This window comes from Canis aureus, unplaced genomic scaffold (genome assembly GCF_053574225.1).
Source record: "Canis aureus isolate CA01 unplaced genomic scaffold, VMU_Caureus_v.1.0 NW_027326411.1_RagTag, whole genome shotgun sequence".
Lineage (NCBI taxonomy): Eukaryota > Metazoa > Chordata > Mammalia > Carnivora > Canidae > Canis > Canis aureus.
In genome coordinates, this window is record NW_027554412.1 from 695214 (window position 1) to 708323 (window position 13110).

General features: G+C 40.6%; 1 long non-coding RNA gene across 2 annotated transcripts in view; it reads left to right on the forward strand.

The window, feature by feature from the left end:
* LOC144309455 (uncharacterized) overlaps positions 1-12824 on the forward strand; it is a 41361-nt gene extending 28537 nt beyond the window's left edge. The window contains exon 4 of one of the 2 annotated variants that reach the window (XR_013375450.1): positions 11984-12123. This is a non-coding gene — a long non-coding RNA (uncharacterized LOC144309455). The other variant, XR_013375449.1, reaches the window with a different exon arrangement.
* The last annotated feature ends 286 nt before the right edge of the window (positions 12825-13110 follow it).

Consider the following 13110-nt stretch of genomic DNA (forward strand, 5'->3'; position numbering starts at 1 on the left):
AAACTTGAACAGATTAGGAGTTGCTTCTTATGGATGAAAAAAGAATATAATTTCTTGAGACGTAACCTATTCCTACTCCTGGGAAAGAATCTGTAAAGATTGTTGAAATGGCAATAAGGGATTCAGAATATTACATAAACTTAGTTGATAAAGCAGCAGCAAGGTTTGAGAAGACTGACTCCAATTTTGAAAGAGGTTGTACTGCGGGTAAGATGCTATCAAATAGCACCATATCCTACAGAGAACTGTTCATGAAAGGAAGAGCCAATTGATGTAGCAAATTTCATTGCTGTCTGATTTTAGCAAATTGGCACAGCTACTCCAACCTTCAGTGACTACCACCCAGACCAGGCAGCAGCAATCAACGTAGAAGCAGGACCTTCCACCAACAAACAATTATGACTCCTTGAAAATTTGTATGATAGAATTTTCTAACAATAAAGTACTTTTTAATTAAGGTATGTACATTGTTTCTTTAGACATAATACTACTGCACACTTAACAGGCTAAGGTATAGTGCAAACATAATTTTTATATGCACTGGAAAAGCAAAGAATTCATTTTATTGTGATACTTGCTTAGCTGCAGTGGTCTGGAACAAAAACCACAATATCTCTGAGGCGTAGCTATGATAACTGTAAGTCCACTAGGTTAACTCTCCCTGTTTATCTCTCTTTCTTGCTAGATTTCATGACCCTCCTTGAAAGTTACATGAAGGAGGACAAAAGTTATTTGAGTGTTCTAGTACATTGAGGTTCTACTTTATTTGATTTGATTAAGCAGAGGTTATTATAAGCTTTAAATACATTAAAACTATGCATACTATTTTAGAATATGTTCTCTACTCATCGTATTTCTTTGAGCTTCAGGCTTTTTCACGCATTCAAAAGGAGTTATAATAATTTTGGAGTTGTAATGTTAAAATAACTGTAGTCTTCATCAAAAGTTAATATTCATTAGTTATTTAAAGCATAAAATAGTCAAATATTTGTAAAAGTACCATGAAATCAAAAAGACTGCTATATGAATAAATAGATGAAATCTTTTAAAGGAACACCAATGCACAAACAGTAACACTTTACATTCAAAATTATTGCATTTGAAGTAGCAATTATTAATTACATTATTCTACACATGGTTTTAAGGATCTCCTGTAATCTGACCAGCAGAGGTACTATTGGGACATAATTCTCCAGGGTCTCTCATGTTTCTGCATGTCCTATAAGCTGAGCCATTAACTGCCCCTTTGTTCCAGACCATCCTTTTAAGGATATTAAAATAGTAAATGCTCATGAAAAATAGAGGTAGTGACTCCATCTATAAGAGAGGGCAAATTATTGTCTTGTATAATATAATAAGGAAAATGTACTCCTCTTAAACATAGGTCAGACACATTTGCTTGAATCCCACTATAAGATTTGGGTTCCATAAACACAGGCTTTCTTAGCTGTGATGCATAACCTATTTCTCATGCATATCAGCCTGGGCCCCTCTGAGCTGCTCCTGGGACTCAGGGAGCAAGAGGAACTAAGGCAAACAGGACATTTATGCTGGGTGTTACACCATTAATAATAAATCCTTTAGTCTCTGAACCAGAAGTCTCACCTATTTTGGCAGCATCCATAGAACTACACAGGCTAACTTGCTAGCTTATAAGTAAAGTTTCAGACTCTTCACATTTCTCAACACATCCTACATTAAATATTATGTATATACATATAAAATACATATATATATATATATATATATATATATATATATATATATATATAGTGCTCACCAATAGGGAGCCTAAAATCTAGCATGGGAAATTTATAAACAGGAAATTATGACAACAGAATAACAAGTACTCATTCATTCACTCTTCATTCACTTGACAAAGATGTACTGCGTACACACTATATGTTTGGCACAGGTATAGAGTCTTCTAAGAAGACAGAAAAGTAAAATGGGGAAAAGAAAACAGAAAAAAATCTCTGTCTTCATGGCATTTAAATAATGTGAGTGAGAAAGGTAGGGATACTAGGTGAGATATTGAAAAACAAAAGAAATAGGTAAGACATATATAATTCATTTAATGATAATAAGGCAAAAAAAAAAGAGAAAGGAATAGAGCATGACAGAGTAGGGTTGAAAATTCACAGATGGTGATCAAGGGAGGTGTCCTAGAAAACCTGACAACTAGGTAAACTCAGAGCAATCACTTTAATTTTTTGGCCTTAATTTTGAGGTATTGGAAACAATTAGGGATGCTTTAACAAATTCTGACTTAATCCCATCCCCATGGCTACTGTACTGAGAAAAGATAAAAATAAGGTGACATCAGCAAGAAAAGGAGATTTCAAAAATTCCGATAAGGAATGATAATGGTCTGGACCAGGGAGGTAATGAGGAGATAAAAACGAGGCATTCTGGTTATATTTTAAAGGCAGACATCATAGAAATAACTGGCATCAGTTACAAAATGTAAAAAAAAGATGAATCCATATGATTTTGAAGTCTTTGACCTGAGCATCTGAAACAATGGCAACGGGGGCGGGCCAGGATGCAAAGGAGTGGGGTCCTCCACACACCGGCCCCACCAACACCCCTAGATAACTTTCAAACCATCCTGAACACCTCAAATTCGAACTGAGATGTAAAGAACGCTACAGAGAGAAGGCTTTTCGCTTCTGACAAGGCAGGAAGGCGGAAAACAATAAAATAAAAAAGAATCCGGTGGGGGAGGGCCGCGAGGAGCCGCCGAGGCCGGGGAGAGCCTCGGGACAGGGCGCCCCGCCCGGGAAGCGGGCACGTTGACAATCCCCACGACTCTTCCCGGACGGAAAGGCGCTCAGCAGGGACCCGGGCGGGATCCCGGGGCGCCGGGGAGAGCGCGCCCCACAGCCGCCCATCTCCGTAAAGGGCCGGAGCGCGCCCCGCGGGGCCTGGGGGCGCAGCCGGAGGGTCGGGCGGGGCTCCGGGCGGAGGGGGCTCCCCGGGAGCGCGACTCCAGCGGCGCAGGCCCCGGACCCCAGGCCTCCGGGGGACACAGCCGGGATCCTGCGCTGCCCCGGGACGGGCCGAGGCGGGGAGGGCCCAGGACAGCGAGGAGGCTCCTGCTCCGGCGCCCCGACCTGTGCAGATCGGCGCCCCCGCCCCGGGAGCACCCAGGCCCCTGCGGACTGGGAGCCGCGGTGGTCACGGCGGGAGCGGACTCCAGGGCTGGGGAGACCTGGCCGCCGCCTGTGGGGTTGTCCCTCCTGGTGTCACCCTGTGCCTGGGAGAGGCGGGGCTGCCAGGGGACAGGGGCCTCACCGGGGCAACAGCTCCCCCTGAGCCCTACACCCGGCAGGGGGGCGGGGCAGCGCCCAGGTGCACACACCTGCGAGTCAGCACAGCAGCCCCTCCCCCGAAGACCAGCTGGAAGGTCAGGGCAAGAGCAAGTTCACCGAGCAGCACTGGAAAGCTCCAGGGCAAGTCCAGGGATTTACACGATATAGAACCAGAGGGTACCCCTCCTATTTTTTTCCTGCCTATTCCACTACAACTTGTTTTTATATCAGACTGTAAATTTTCTTTTTTTTCCTCTTTCCCACCTTACTACAATATTTTACCAACTCTTCATTTTTAAGATGCTTCCTTTTTGACTTTCAAATTTCTACAATGACACGTCCTAGATATACTTTCCACTTCTAGATTCCCTACAACATACTCAATTTTGGGATATATACAAGATATGGTTTTTGTTTTGTTTTGTGTTTTCTCTCTGCCTCATTTTGTTCTACAATGGCACAAGTTCATACCTTCTAAACCATGCCAGCATGCACCCAGAACCAAGTGGTATACCGTGCTGGTTCATTCTGTGAGATTATACTCTCTCTGCATTCCCATTCTGCCCCCCTCTTTTATTTCATTTATGTTTTGGTGGTCATTGGTGGGGCTCTCTACATGTATTTCTGGTTTATATAAATTTAGAACTGAGCATCTTCTAACATACAGAACTTAATATACTCAGAACCAAGAGGATCAACCTCTAGGACCCCTCAGGTAGACTACGTTCTCCCTCCACTACAACTTCGTCACCACCACCATCTCCCTTTTTTCTTTTCTTTTTTCTCTTTTTCCTCTTTTGTTTTTTGTTTTGTTTTATTTTATTTTATTTTTTTACTTTTTCCTTCTTCTATGGTATTTTTGGCCTTTTATCTTTTATTGCTTTGTTTAAAAATTTATTTTTCACTTTAGTGGCCCTTTCCTTTAATTTTGTTCTCATCTTCGTTTTCATTTTCTGGTCTCTGACCTCATCAGAATCATCTACGGTGAAATTTACTTAGGTCGTGACTGATATTCCTGACTCAGCCCGTTCACACAGCCACTGTGCACTGAACAAAATGACTAGAAGAATTAACCACAAAAGAAAGAAGCGAAACAGTACTCTCTGTAACAGAGTTACAGAAAATGGGTTACAATTTGATATCAGAAAGCCAATTCAGAAGCCCAATTATAAAGCTCCTGGTGGCTCTGGGGAAAAAAAGCATAAAGGACTCTAGAGACTTTGTTACTACAGAATTTAGCTCTAATCAGGTTGGAATTAAAAATAAATTAAATGAGATGCTAGCCAAACTGATGTCCTAACAGCTAGGGTTAATGAGGGGGGGAGAGTGAGTAACATAGAAGACAAGGTGATAGCAAGGAAGAAAGCTGAGGAAAAAAGAGAAAAACAATTTAAAAACCATGGGGAAAGGTTAAGGGAAATAAATGACAGCCTCAGGAAACAACTGGGGTTCCAGAAGACGCCAAGAGGGAGAGAGAACCAGAAAGTATATTTAAACAAATAATAGCTGAGAACTTCCCTAATTTGGGGAGGGAAACAGGCATTTAGAGCCAGGAAATAGAGAGGTCACCCCCCAAAATCAATAAAAACTGTTCAACACCTTGACATTTAATAGCGAAACTTGCAAATTCCAAAAATAAACAGAAAATCCTTAAAGCAGCCAGAGACAAGAGATTCTTAACTTATATGGGGAGAAATATCAGATTAACAGCAGACCTCTCCACAGAGACCTGGCAGGCCAGAAAGGGCTGACAGAATATATTCATGGTACTAAATGAGAAGAACATGCAGCCAAAAATATTTATTCAGCAAGGCTGCCATTCCAAACAGGAGGAGAGATAAAGAGCTTCCAAGATAGGCAAAAACTGAAAGAGTATGTGACCACAAAACCAGCTCTGCAAGAAATATTAAGGGGAACACTGTAAAAAGAAGAGGACACCCAAATAAATAATCCCTAAAAACAGAGACTGAATAGGTATTACGATGACACTATATTCATATCTTTCAATAGTTTCTCTGAACATGAATGGGCTAAATGATTCCATCAAAAGACACAGGGCTTCGGCCTGGAAAAAAAATAAAATTAAAAAACCCATCTATTTGCTGTCTACAGGAGACTCATTTGAGAGCTAAGGACACATCCAGTCTGAAAATGAAAGGGTGGAGAACAAGTTACCATTCAAATGGTCCTCAAAAGAAAGCAGGGGTAGCAATCCTCACATCAGATAAATTAAAGTTTATCCGAAAGACTGTAACAAGAGATGAAGAGGGACACTGTATCATACTTAAAGTGTCTATCAAACAAGAATACCTATCAATCATGAATATTTATGCCCCTAATGTGGGAGCTGCCAAGTATATCAGTCAATTAATAACCGAAATAAAGACACACTTAGATAATACACTAATAGTGGGAGGCTTTAACATGGCACTTTCTGCAAATGACAGATCTTCTAAGCACAACATCACCAAAGAAACAAGGGCCTTAAATGATACACTGGACCAAATTTCACCTATATATACAGAATTTTGCATCCAAATGCAACTGAATACACATTCTCCTTAAGTGCATGTGAAACTTTCTCCAGAATAAACCACATACGGGGTCACAAATCGGGTCTCAGCCAATACCAAAAGATTGAGATTGTCCCCTGCATACTTTCAGACCACAATGCTTTGAAACTAGAACTCAATCACAAGGAGATATTTGGAAGAAACTCAAACACATGGAGGTTAAAGAGTACCGTGCCAAAAGATGAAAGGGTCAACCAGGAAATTAGAGAAGAATTAAAAGATTCATGAAACTAATGAAAACGAAGACACAACCTTTCAAAATCTTTGGGATACAGCAAAAGCAGTCCTAAGAGGGAACTACATCACAATACAAGCCTCCCTCAAGAAATTGGAAAAAATTCAAATACACATGCTAATCTTGCACCTAAAGGAACTGGAGAAAGAACAGCAAATAAAACCTACACCCAGCAGAAGAAGAGAGTTAATAAAGATCTGAGTAGAACTCAACGAAATAGAGACCAGAAGAGCTGTAGAACAGATCAAAAAAACCAGGAGTCGGTTCTTTGAAAGAATTCATAAGATAGATAAACCATTAGTCAGCCTCATTCAAAAGAAATTAGAAAATATTCCAATTATAAAATCATGAATGAAAGGGGAGAAATCACAATCAATACCAATGAAATACATACAATTTTAAAAACGTATTATGAGCAGCTATATGCCAATAAATTAGGCAATCTAGAAGAAATGGACGCATTTCTAGAACACCACAAGTTACCAAAACTGGAACAGGAAGAAATAGAAAACCTGAACAGGCCAATAACCAGAGAGGAAATTGAAGCAGTCATCAAAAACCTCCCAAGACACAAAAGTCCAGGGCCAGATGGCTTCCCATGGGAATTCTATCAAATGTTTAAGAAGAAACAATACCTATTCTACTAAAGCTGTTCCAAAAGATAGAAAGGGATGGAATACTTCCAAAATCATTCTATGAGGCCAGCATCACCTTAATTCCAAAACAAAAGAGCCCACCAAAAAGGAGAATTATACACCAATATCACTGATGAACTCAGATGCAAAAATTCTCGACAAGATACTAGCCAATAGGATCCAACAATACATTAAGAAGATTATTCGCTATGACCAAGTGGGATTTATCCCCCGGATGTAGGACGTTCAACACTCGTAAAGCAATCAATGTGATAGATCATATCAACAAGAGAAAAAACAAGAACAATATGATCCTCTCAATAGATGCAGAGAAATCATTTGACAAAATACAGCATCCATTCCTGAACAAAACCCTTCAGAGTGCAGGGATAGGGGGAACATTCCTCAGCATCTTAAAAGTCCTCTACAAAAGCCCACAGCAAATATTATTCTCAATGGGGAAACACTGAGAGCCTTTCCCGTAAGATCAGGAACAAGACAGGGATGTCCACTCTCACCACTGCTACTCAACATATTGTTAGAAGTCCTAGCCTTAGCAATCAGATGACAGAAAGAAATAAAAGGCTTTCAAATTGGCAAAAAGAAGCCAAACTCTCCGTCTTTGCAGATGACATGATACTGTACATAGAAAACCCAAAAGCCTCCACCCCAAGATTTCTAGAACTCATACAGCAATTTGGCAGTGTGGCAGGATCAAAATCAATGCCCAGAAGTCAGTGGCATTTCTATACACTAACAATGAGACTGAAAAAAGAGAAATTAAGGAATCAAACCCTTACAATTGCACCCAAAAGCATAAGATACTAGGAATAAACCTAACTAAAGAAGTAAAGGATCTATACCCTAAAAACTACAAAATATTTCTGAAAGATATTGAGGAAGACACAAAGAGATGGAAAAATACTCCGTGCTCATGGATTGGAAGAATTAATATTGTGAAAATGTCTATGCTACCCAGGGCAATTTACATGTTCAATGCAATCCCTATCAAAATACCATGGACTGGGCAGCCCCACTGGCACAGGAGTTTAGTGCCGCCTGTGGCCCGGGGCCTGATCTGGAGACCCTGGATCGAGTCCCACCCCAGGCTCTCTGCATGGAGCCTGCTTCTCCCTCTGCCTGTGTCTCTGCCTCTCTCTCTCTCTCTCTGCATCTCTATGAATAAAAAAAATGCCATGGACTTTCTTCACTGTGTTGGAACAATTCATCTTAAGGCTTGTGTGGAATCAGAAAAGATTCTGAATAGCCAGGGGAATATTGAAAAAGAAAACCAAAGCCAGGGGCAACACAATGCCAGATTTCAGCTTGTACTACAAACCTGTGGTCATCAAGACAGTGTGGTACTGGCACAAAAACAGACACATAGATCAATGGAACAGAACAGAGAACCCAGAAATGGGCCCTCAACTCTATGGTCAACTAATAATTACCAAAGCAGGAAAGATTATCCACTGGAAAAATGAAGGTCTTCATTAAATTCTCTTCAATAAATGGTGCTGGGAAAATTGGACAACCACATGCAGAAGAATGAAACTAGACCACTCTCTTGCACCAGACACAAAGATAAACTCAAAATGGATGAAAGATCTAAATGTGAGACAAGATTCCATCAAAATCCTAGAGGAGAACACAGGCAACACCCTTTTTGAACTTGGCCACAGCAACTTCTTGCAAGATACATCTATGAAGGGAAGGGAAACAAAAGCAAAAATGAATTACTGGGACTTCATCAAGATAAAAAGCTTTTGCACAGCAAAAGAAACAGTCAACAAAACTAAATGACAACCTACAGAATGGGAGAAGGTATTTGCAAATGACATATCAGATAAAGGGCTAGTATCCAAAATATATAAAGAACTTATTAAGCTCAACAGCAAAAAACCAAACAATCCAATCATGAAATGGGCAAAAGACATGAACAGAAATCTCACCAAAGAAGACAAAGACATGGCCCACAAGCACATGAGAAAATGCTCTGCATCACTTGCCATCAGGGAAATACAATTCAAAACCACAATGAGATACCACCTCAAAGCAGTGAGAATGGTGAAAATTAACAAGGCAGGAAACAACAAATGTTCGAGAGGATGTGGAGAAAGGGGAACCCTCTTGCATTGTTGGTGGAATGTGAACTGGTGCAGCCACTCTGGAAAACTGTGTGTGGGTTCCTCAAAGAGTTAAAAATAGAACTGTCCTATGACCCAGCAATTGCACTGCTGGAGATTTACCCCAAAGACACAGATGCAGTGAAAAACCGAGACACTTGCACCCCGATGTTTCTAGCAGCAATGTCCACAATAGCCAGACTGTGGAAGGAACTTTGGTGTCCATCAAAAGATGAATGGATAAAGAAGATGTGGTCTATGTATATGATGGAATATTACTCAGCCATTAGAAAGGATGAATATCATTTGCTTCAACGTGGATGGAATGGGATGGTGTTATGCTGAGTGAGGAAAGTCAATCAGAGGAGGACAAACATTATATGGTTTCATTCATTCAGGGAATATAAGAAATAGTGAACGGGATTATAGGGGAAAGGAGGGAAAATGAGTGGGAAATATCAGAGAGGGAGACAGAACATGAGAGACTCAAGTATTGGAAATGAATGAGGGGTAGTGGAAGGGGAGACAGGTCGGGGGATGGGGTGACTGGGTGATGGACACTGAGGGGAGCACTTGACAGGATGAGCACTGGGAGTTATATGTTAGCAAATCAAACTTCAATTAAAAATATTTTTAAAAAATGAAACAATGGAAACACCATTTATGAAATGGAGAAGACTGTGAAGAAGTAGGTTTTCGGTGAGTTGGAAACAGGACCTATGTTTTGGACATGCTATATTTAAGATCCTGTTAGGTATTCAAGTAATCATGTCTAGCAGAGACCTAGATATATTAATCAGTCTGTACCTCAGGTGAAAATTTCAGGCTGGAGATATAAATCAGAAAATAATCAAAGTGGCAAGAATAAGGCACAAAAATAAGAGAAAGATTAAGAGTGATTCCTAATGTCAAGGACATCAAGTCAAGTAGCTATTAAACTATCAATGTCAAAAGCTGGTGATAGGTTTGATGAAGGTTGAGAAGAGACCCCTGGATCTAAATCACTGGTGACTTTGATGAGAACAGTGTCTGCTTGATGGTAACAGCAAAGCCCTCACTAAAGTGAATTAAAAAGAAATTCTAAAGATAAAAGCTAAAGGCAATATATATAATTATTTTTAGGTATATATTTTATAAAGAAAAGGGGAAAATGATATAATAGCTGAGGAAGAATTAGGATGGAGAGAAAAACATTTTTTTTAAGATGTGAGATACAAAAACTGTCTTTAGGCCAATAGAAAAGTCTCTGGAGTCATGTCAGGAAGGCATGGGTTCTACTTACAGGAGAAAGGGGTGACAATTGCTGGGAGCATGGACAGTTTATCCAGGATAAAGGAGAAAAGAGAGTTTGTAGATAGGTTGAAGGCTTGTTGGAGCTTACTAAAATCTTTCTGATTGTTCCTCTTTTCTCAGTGAAATAAGATATAAGATCATCAGCTGAGGCTAGGGACACGAACGCTGAAGATGGATATTAAAGACAGGAGAAAAATGTGCTATACCCTGAGGTAAATGGGTGAGTGAATGGAGTAGAGAAACACAATGATTCCTCGGAAGTACAAGAACAAAATTAAGGCAGTGATCATCCATATACAGTGAGGACAGACAACACTGCTTTGTTTTCTTCCCCAGCCACATTCAGCTGGGCAGCTGAGGGGGCTGAGAGGCACAGTTAATCTGTTAGTGCTGGGCAGCTCAGGTGGCTCAGCAGTTTAGCACTGCCTTCAGCCCAGAGTGTGATCCTGGAGACCCAGGATCGAGTCCCACATCAGGCTCCCTGCAGGGAGCCTGTCTCTCCCTCTCTCTCTGTCTCTTTGTGTCTCTCATGAATGAATAAATAAACCTTTTTATGAAAATCTGTTAGTGCTTTAGTGACTATCAAAGGACAACAAGGAAGTTGAAGGTCGACGTAAGGCAGTCATTCCAATATGAAGCAATGGAATTTAAACTGCCTAAGAAGGGAAGTTAGATATGAAAGGATGAGAGACACTGAAGTGTTGGTATGATCAGCAGATTGTAGGTACTGGTAACACTGGTATATTGATGGAATGGTAGAAACACAGGAAGAGAGCTAAAAATGGTAGGAAGTAGCTAAAAAAGGAAGATGGTTGCAGATTAGGGGTTCTAGTTACTGCTAAGAAAACACATACTACTTTTCATGCAAAAGGGAGAATGACTCAGAAGGTGGAACCAAGAGTCCAGACAACAGAAGTAAGAACCCATATCTAACAACCAAATTAAAGAACTCCAGCTCAAGTTTTCCCAGCTACATTTCAAAACTGCTTTGAACCAATGACTTCTTTTTCTACCTTCCATTCTCCCTCTCCTTTTTAACTAAAATGTCAGGTGTTATCCTGATGTCAATCTTATGATTATATGTTAAGAATTTTGGAAGCAGATAACTTCTATAGTTAATTTCACAGGTCAACAGATGGAAGGAATTGTGTCTAGGAGATATACTACATTTACCTGATAATTTGTGTGATGATTTCTAGACTTACAGAGAGACTAGATTTAATTGAAGATTTGGGCTTTTTATTGTGGCTATAATGGAGTGAGGTCCTTGGAAATCATGGGAAAAGTTGAATGCATTTTGTATATGAGAGGAATCACAGGGACCAGCGATTAAATTACAGTAAGCAGATTTGTAACATAGCCCTCATGCTCTCCAACCCCTGCTGTTATAACATTATTAAGTTATGTTACATGGCAAAGGAGTTTTGCCAATGTAACTAAGGCTACTAATCAGTTGATCTTAAGATATGAAGCTATCTGTTTAAACTAACCTAATCAAATATAGTCATGACTACCATTATTAACATGTTAATTAACATGTTAAATTAATGAAATTTCACAATCCAAATATAATTATGAGATCCTGATGAGCCTGAGTTAATTTATATTTCCATATATACATATATGGAAATATGTGTATACATATATCACAATTTATGTATGTGTATATATAGCCCAAAATATATAGTGTATGTATGTGTGTATCCCAAAGAAGATAAATTTAGATTCTTGCTAACTCTGAAAATTTAAGAGACAGTGGCATCACCAAGATGCTGACATAGGTCATTTCTGCTTTATTCCCCTTCAGAAAAACAACTACTGATGAACAAGACACAGCTGAGAAAATCCTAGAATAGAGATGATACTGAAACATCCCCTGCATCACAGAGACCAAGATAGACTGTATTAGAAGCGTAAGAGAAGCAACTCCTTTCTGACTACTTTGTCTTTCTCCCAGACAGGAGCAACACCACATGGAAAGGTCTTCCCTGAACCTCCAGTTCCCCCCAAAAGAAGCGAACTCAAGGGGACAATCAGCACCACCACCACTGCAGATTACTTCATGAGAGCCCCTACTCTGGTCTCGTGCCATGAGAATTGCAGGGGAAACTGTGAGGCTTGCAATAACCAACACACAGATCTTGGCAGATGCAATTCATGACTACAACTCCCTAAGTGATTAGTAATCCAAGTAGTGGCCCCAACCAGCAGCTTTGCTCATCACCAGAACCAAGTGTGGGACAAACTGTGATCAGAGAACTCACTGGAGTACATATCTGCTTGATTTGGGTTCTCATACAAGTTTTGCTGACTCTAGAAACTATATCCAAGCAAGAAGTTGTAGCTCCATTTGCTGGGGAAACTGTCTTCTGGTCCATCTTGCCAGAGGGCACTGACAAGAAAACCTAAAAGCTGTATAGCTCAGCAATACTCCAACCAAGAGGTGTGTGGGTGGTTCGGACAGTCCCCGAGGCAAAGCCAGTACAGGGTATGAAAAATTCCCCTGCTGCACCCAGGCAGGGGAATTAATTCACAGTGAAGGCTGAGGGTGCATCATGGCCTCACCCATAAGAAAAACTCGTTTGGGGAACATGTGAGCAAGGCCAGGAGGCACCCCTCCCAACCCCACCCAAGCAAGTAACCTGAAACACAGCCACACCCACTGTGGCTCCCAGGCCCCATCTGACCAGAAGGGCTGGCAAGGATATCTGGAAGCTCTGTAACCAACAATGTGTAAGCCAATAAGCAGAAAGGCAGAGCTAACTGTCTAGAGCAAAGCCAGTACCAGGTGTCGAGGGGTGGCCTGCTGTACCTAGGCAGAGGAATTAACTCATAGCCAAGGTAGAGAGTAGCTTCTGGCTCTTACTGAGTCAAAAGACAGAAAAGCAGAGAAGCCTGGAGCAGCACCTCTCCATCCCATTCAGAAAAGGGAAC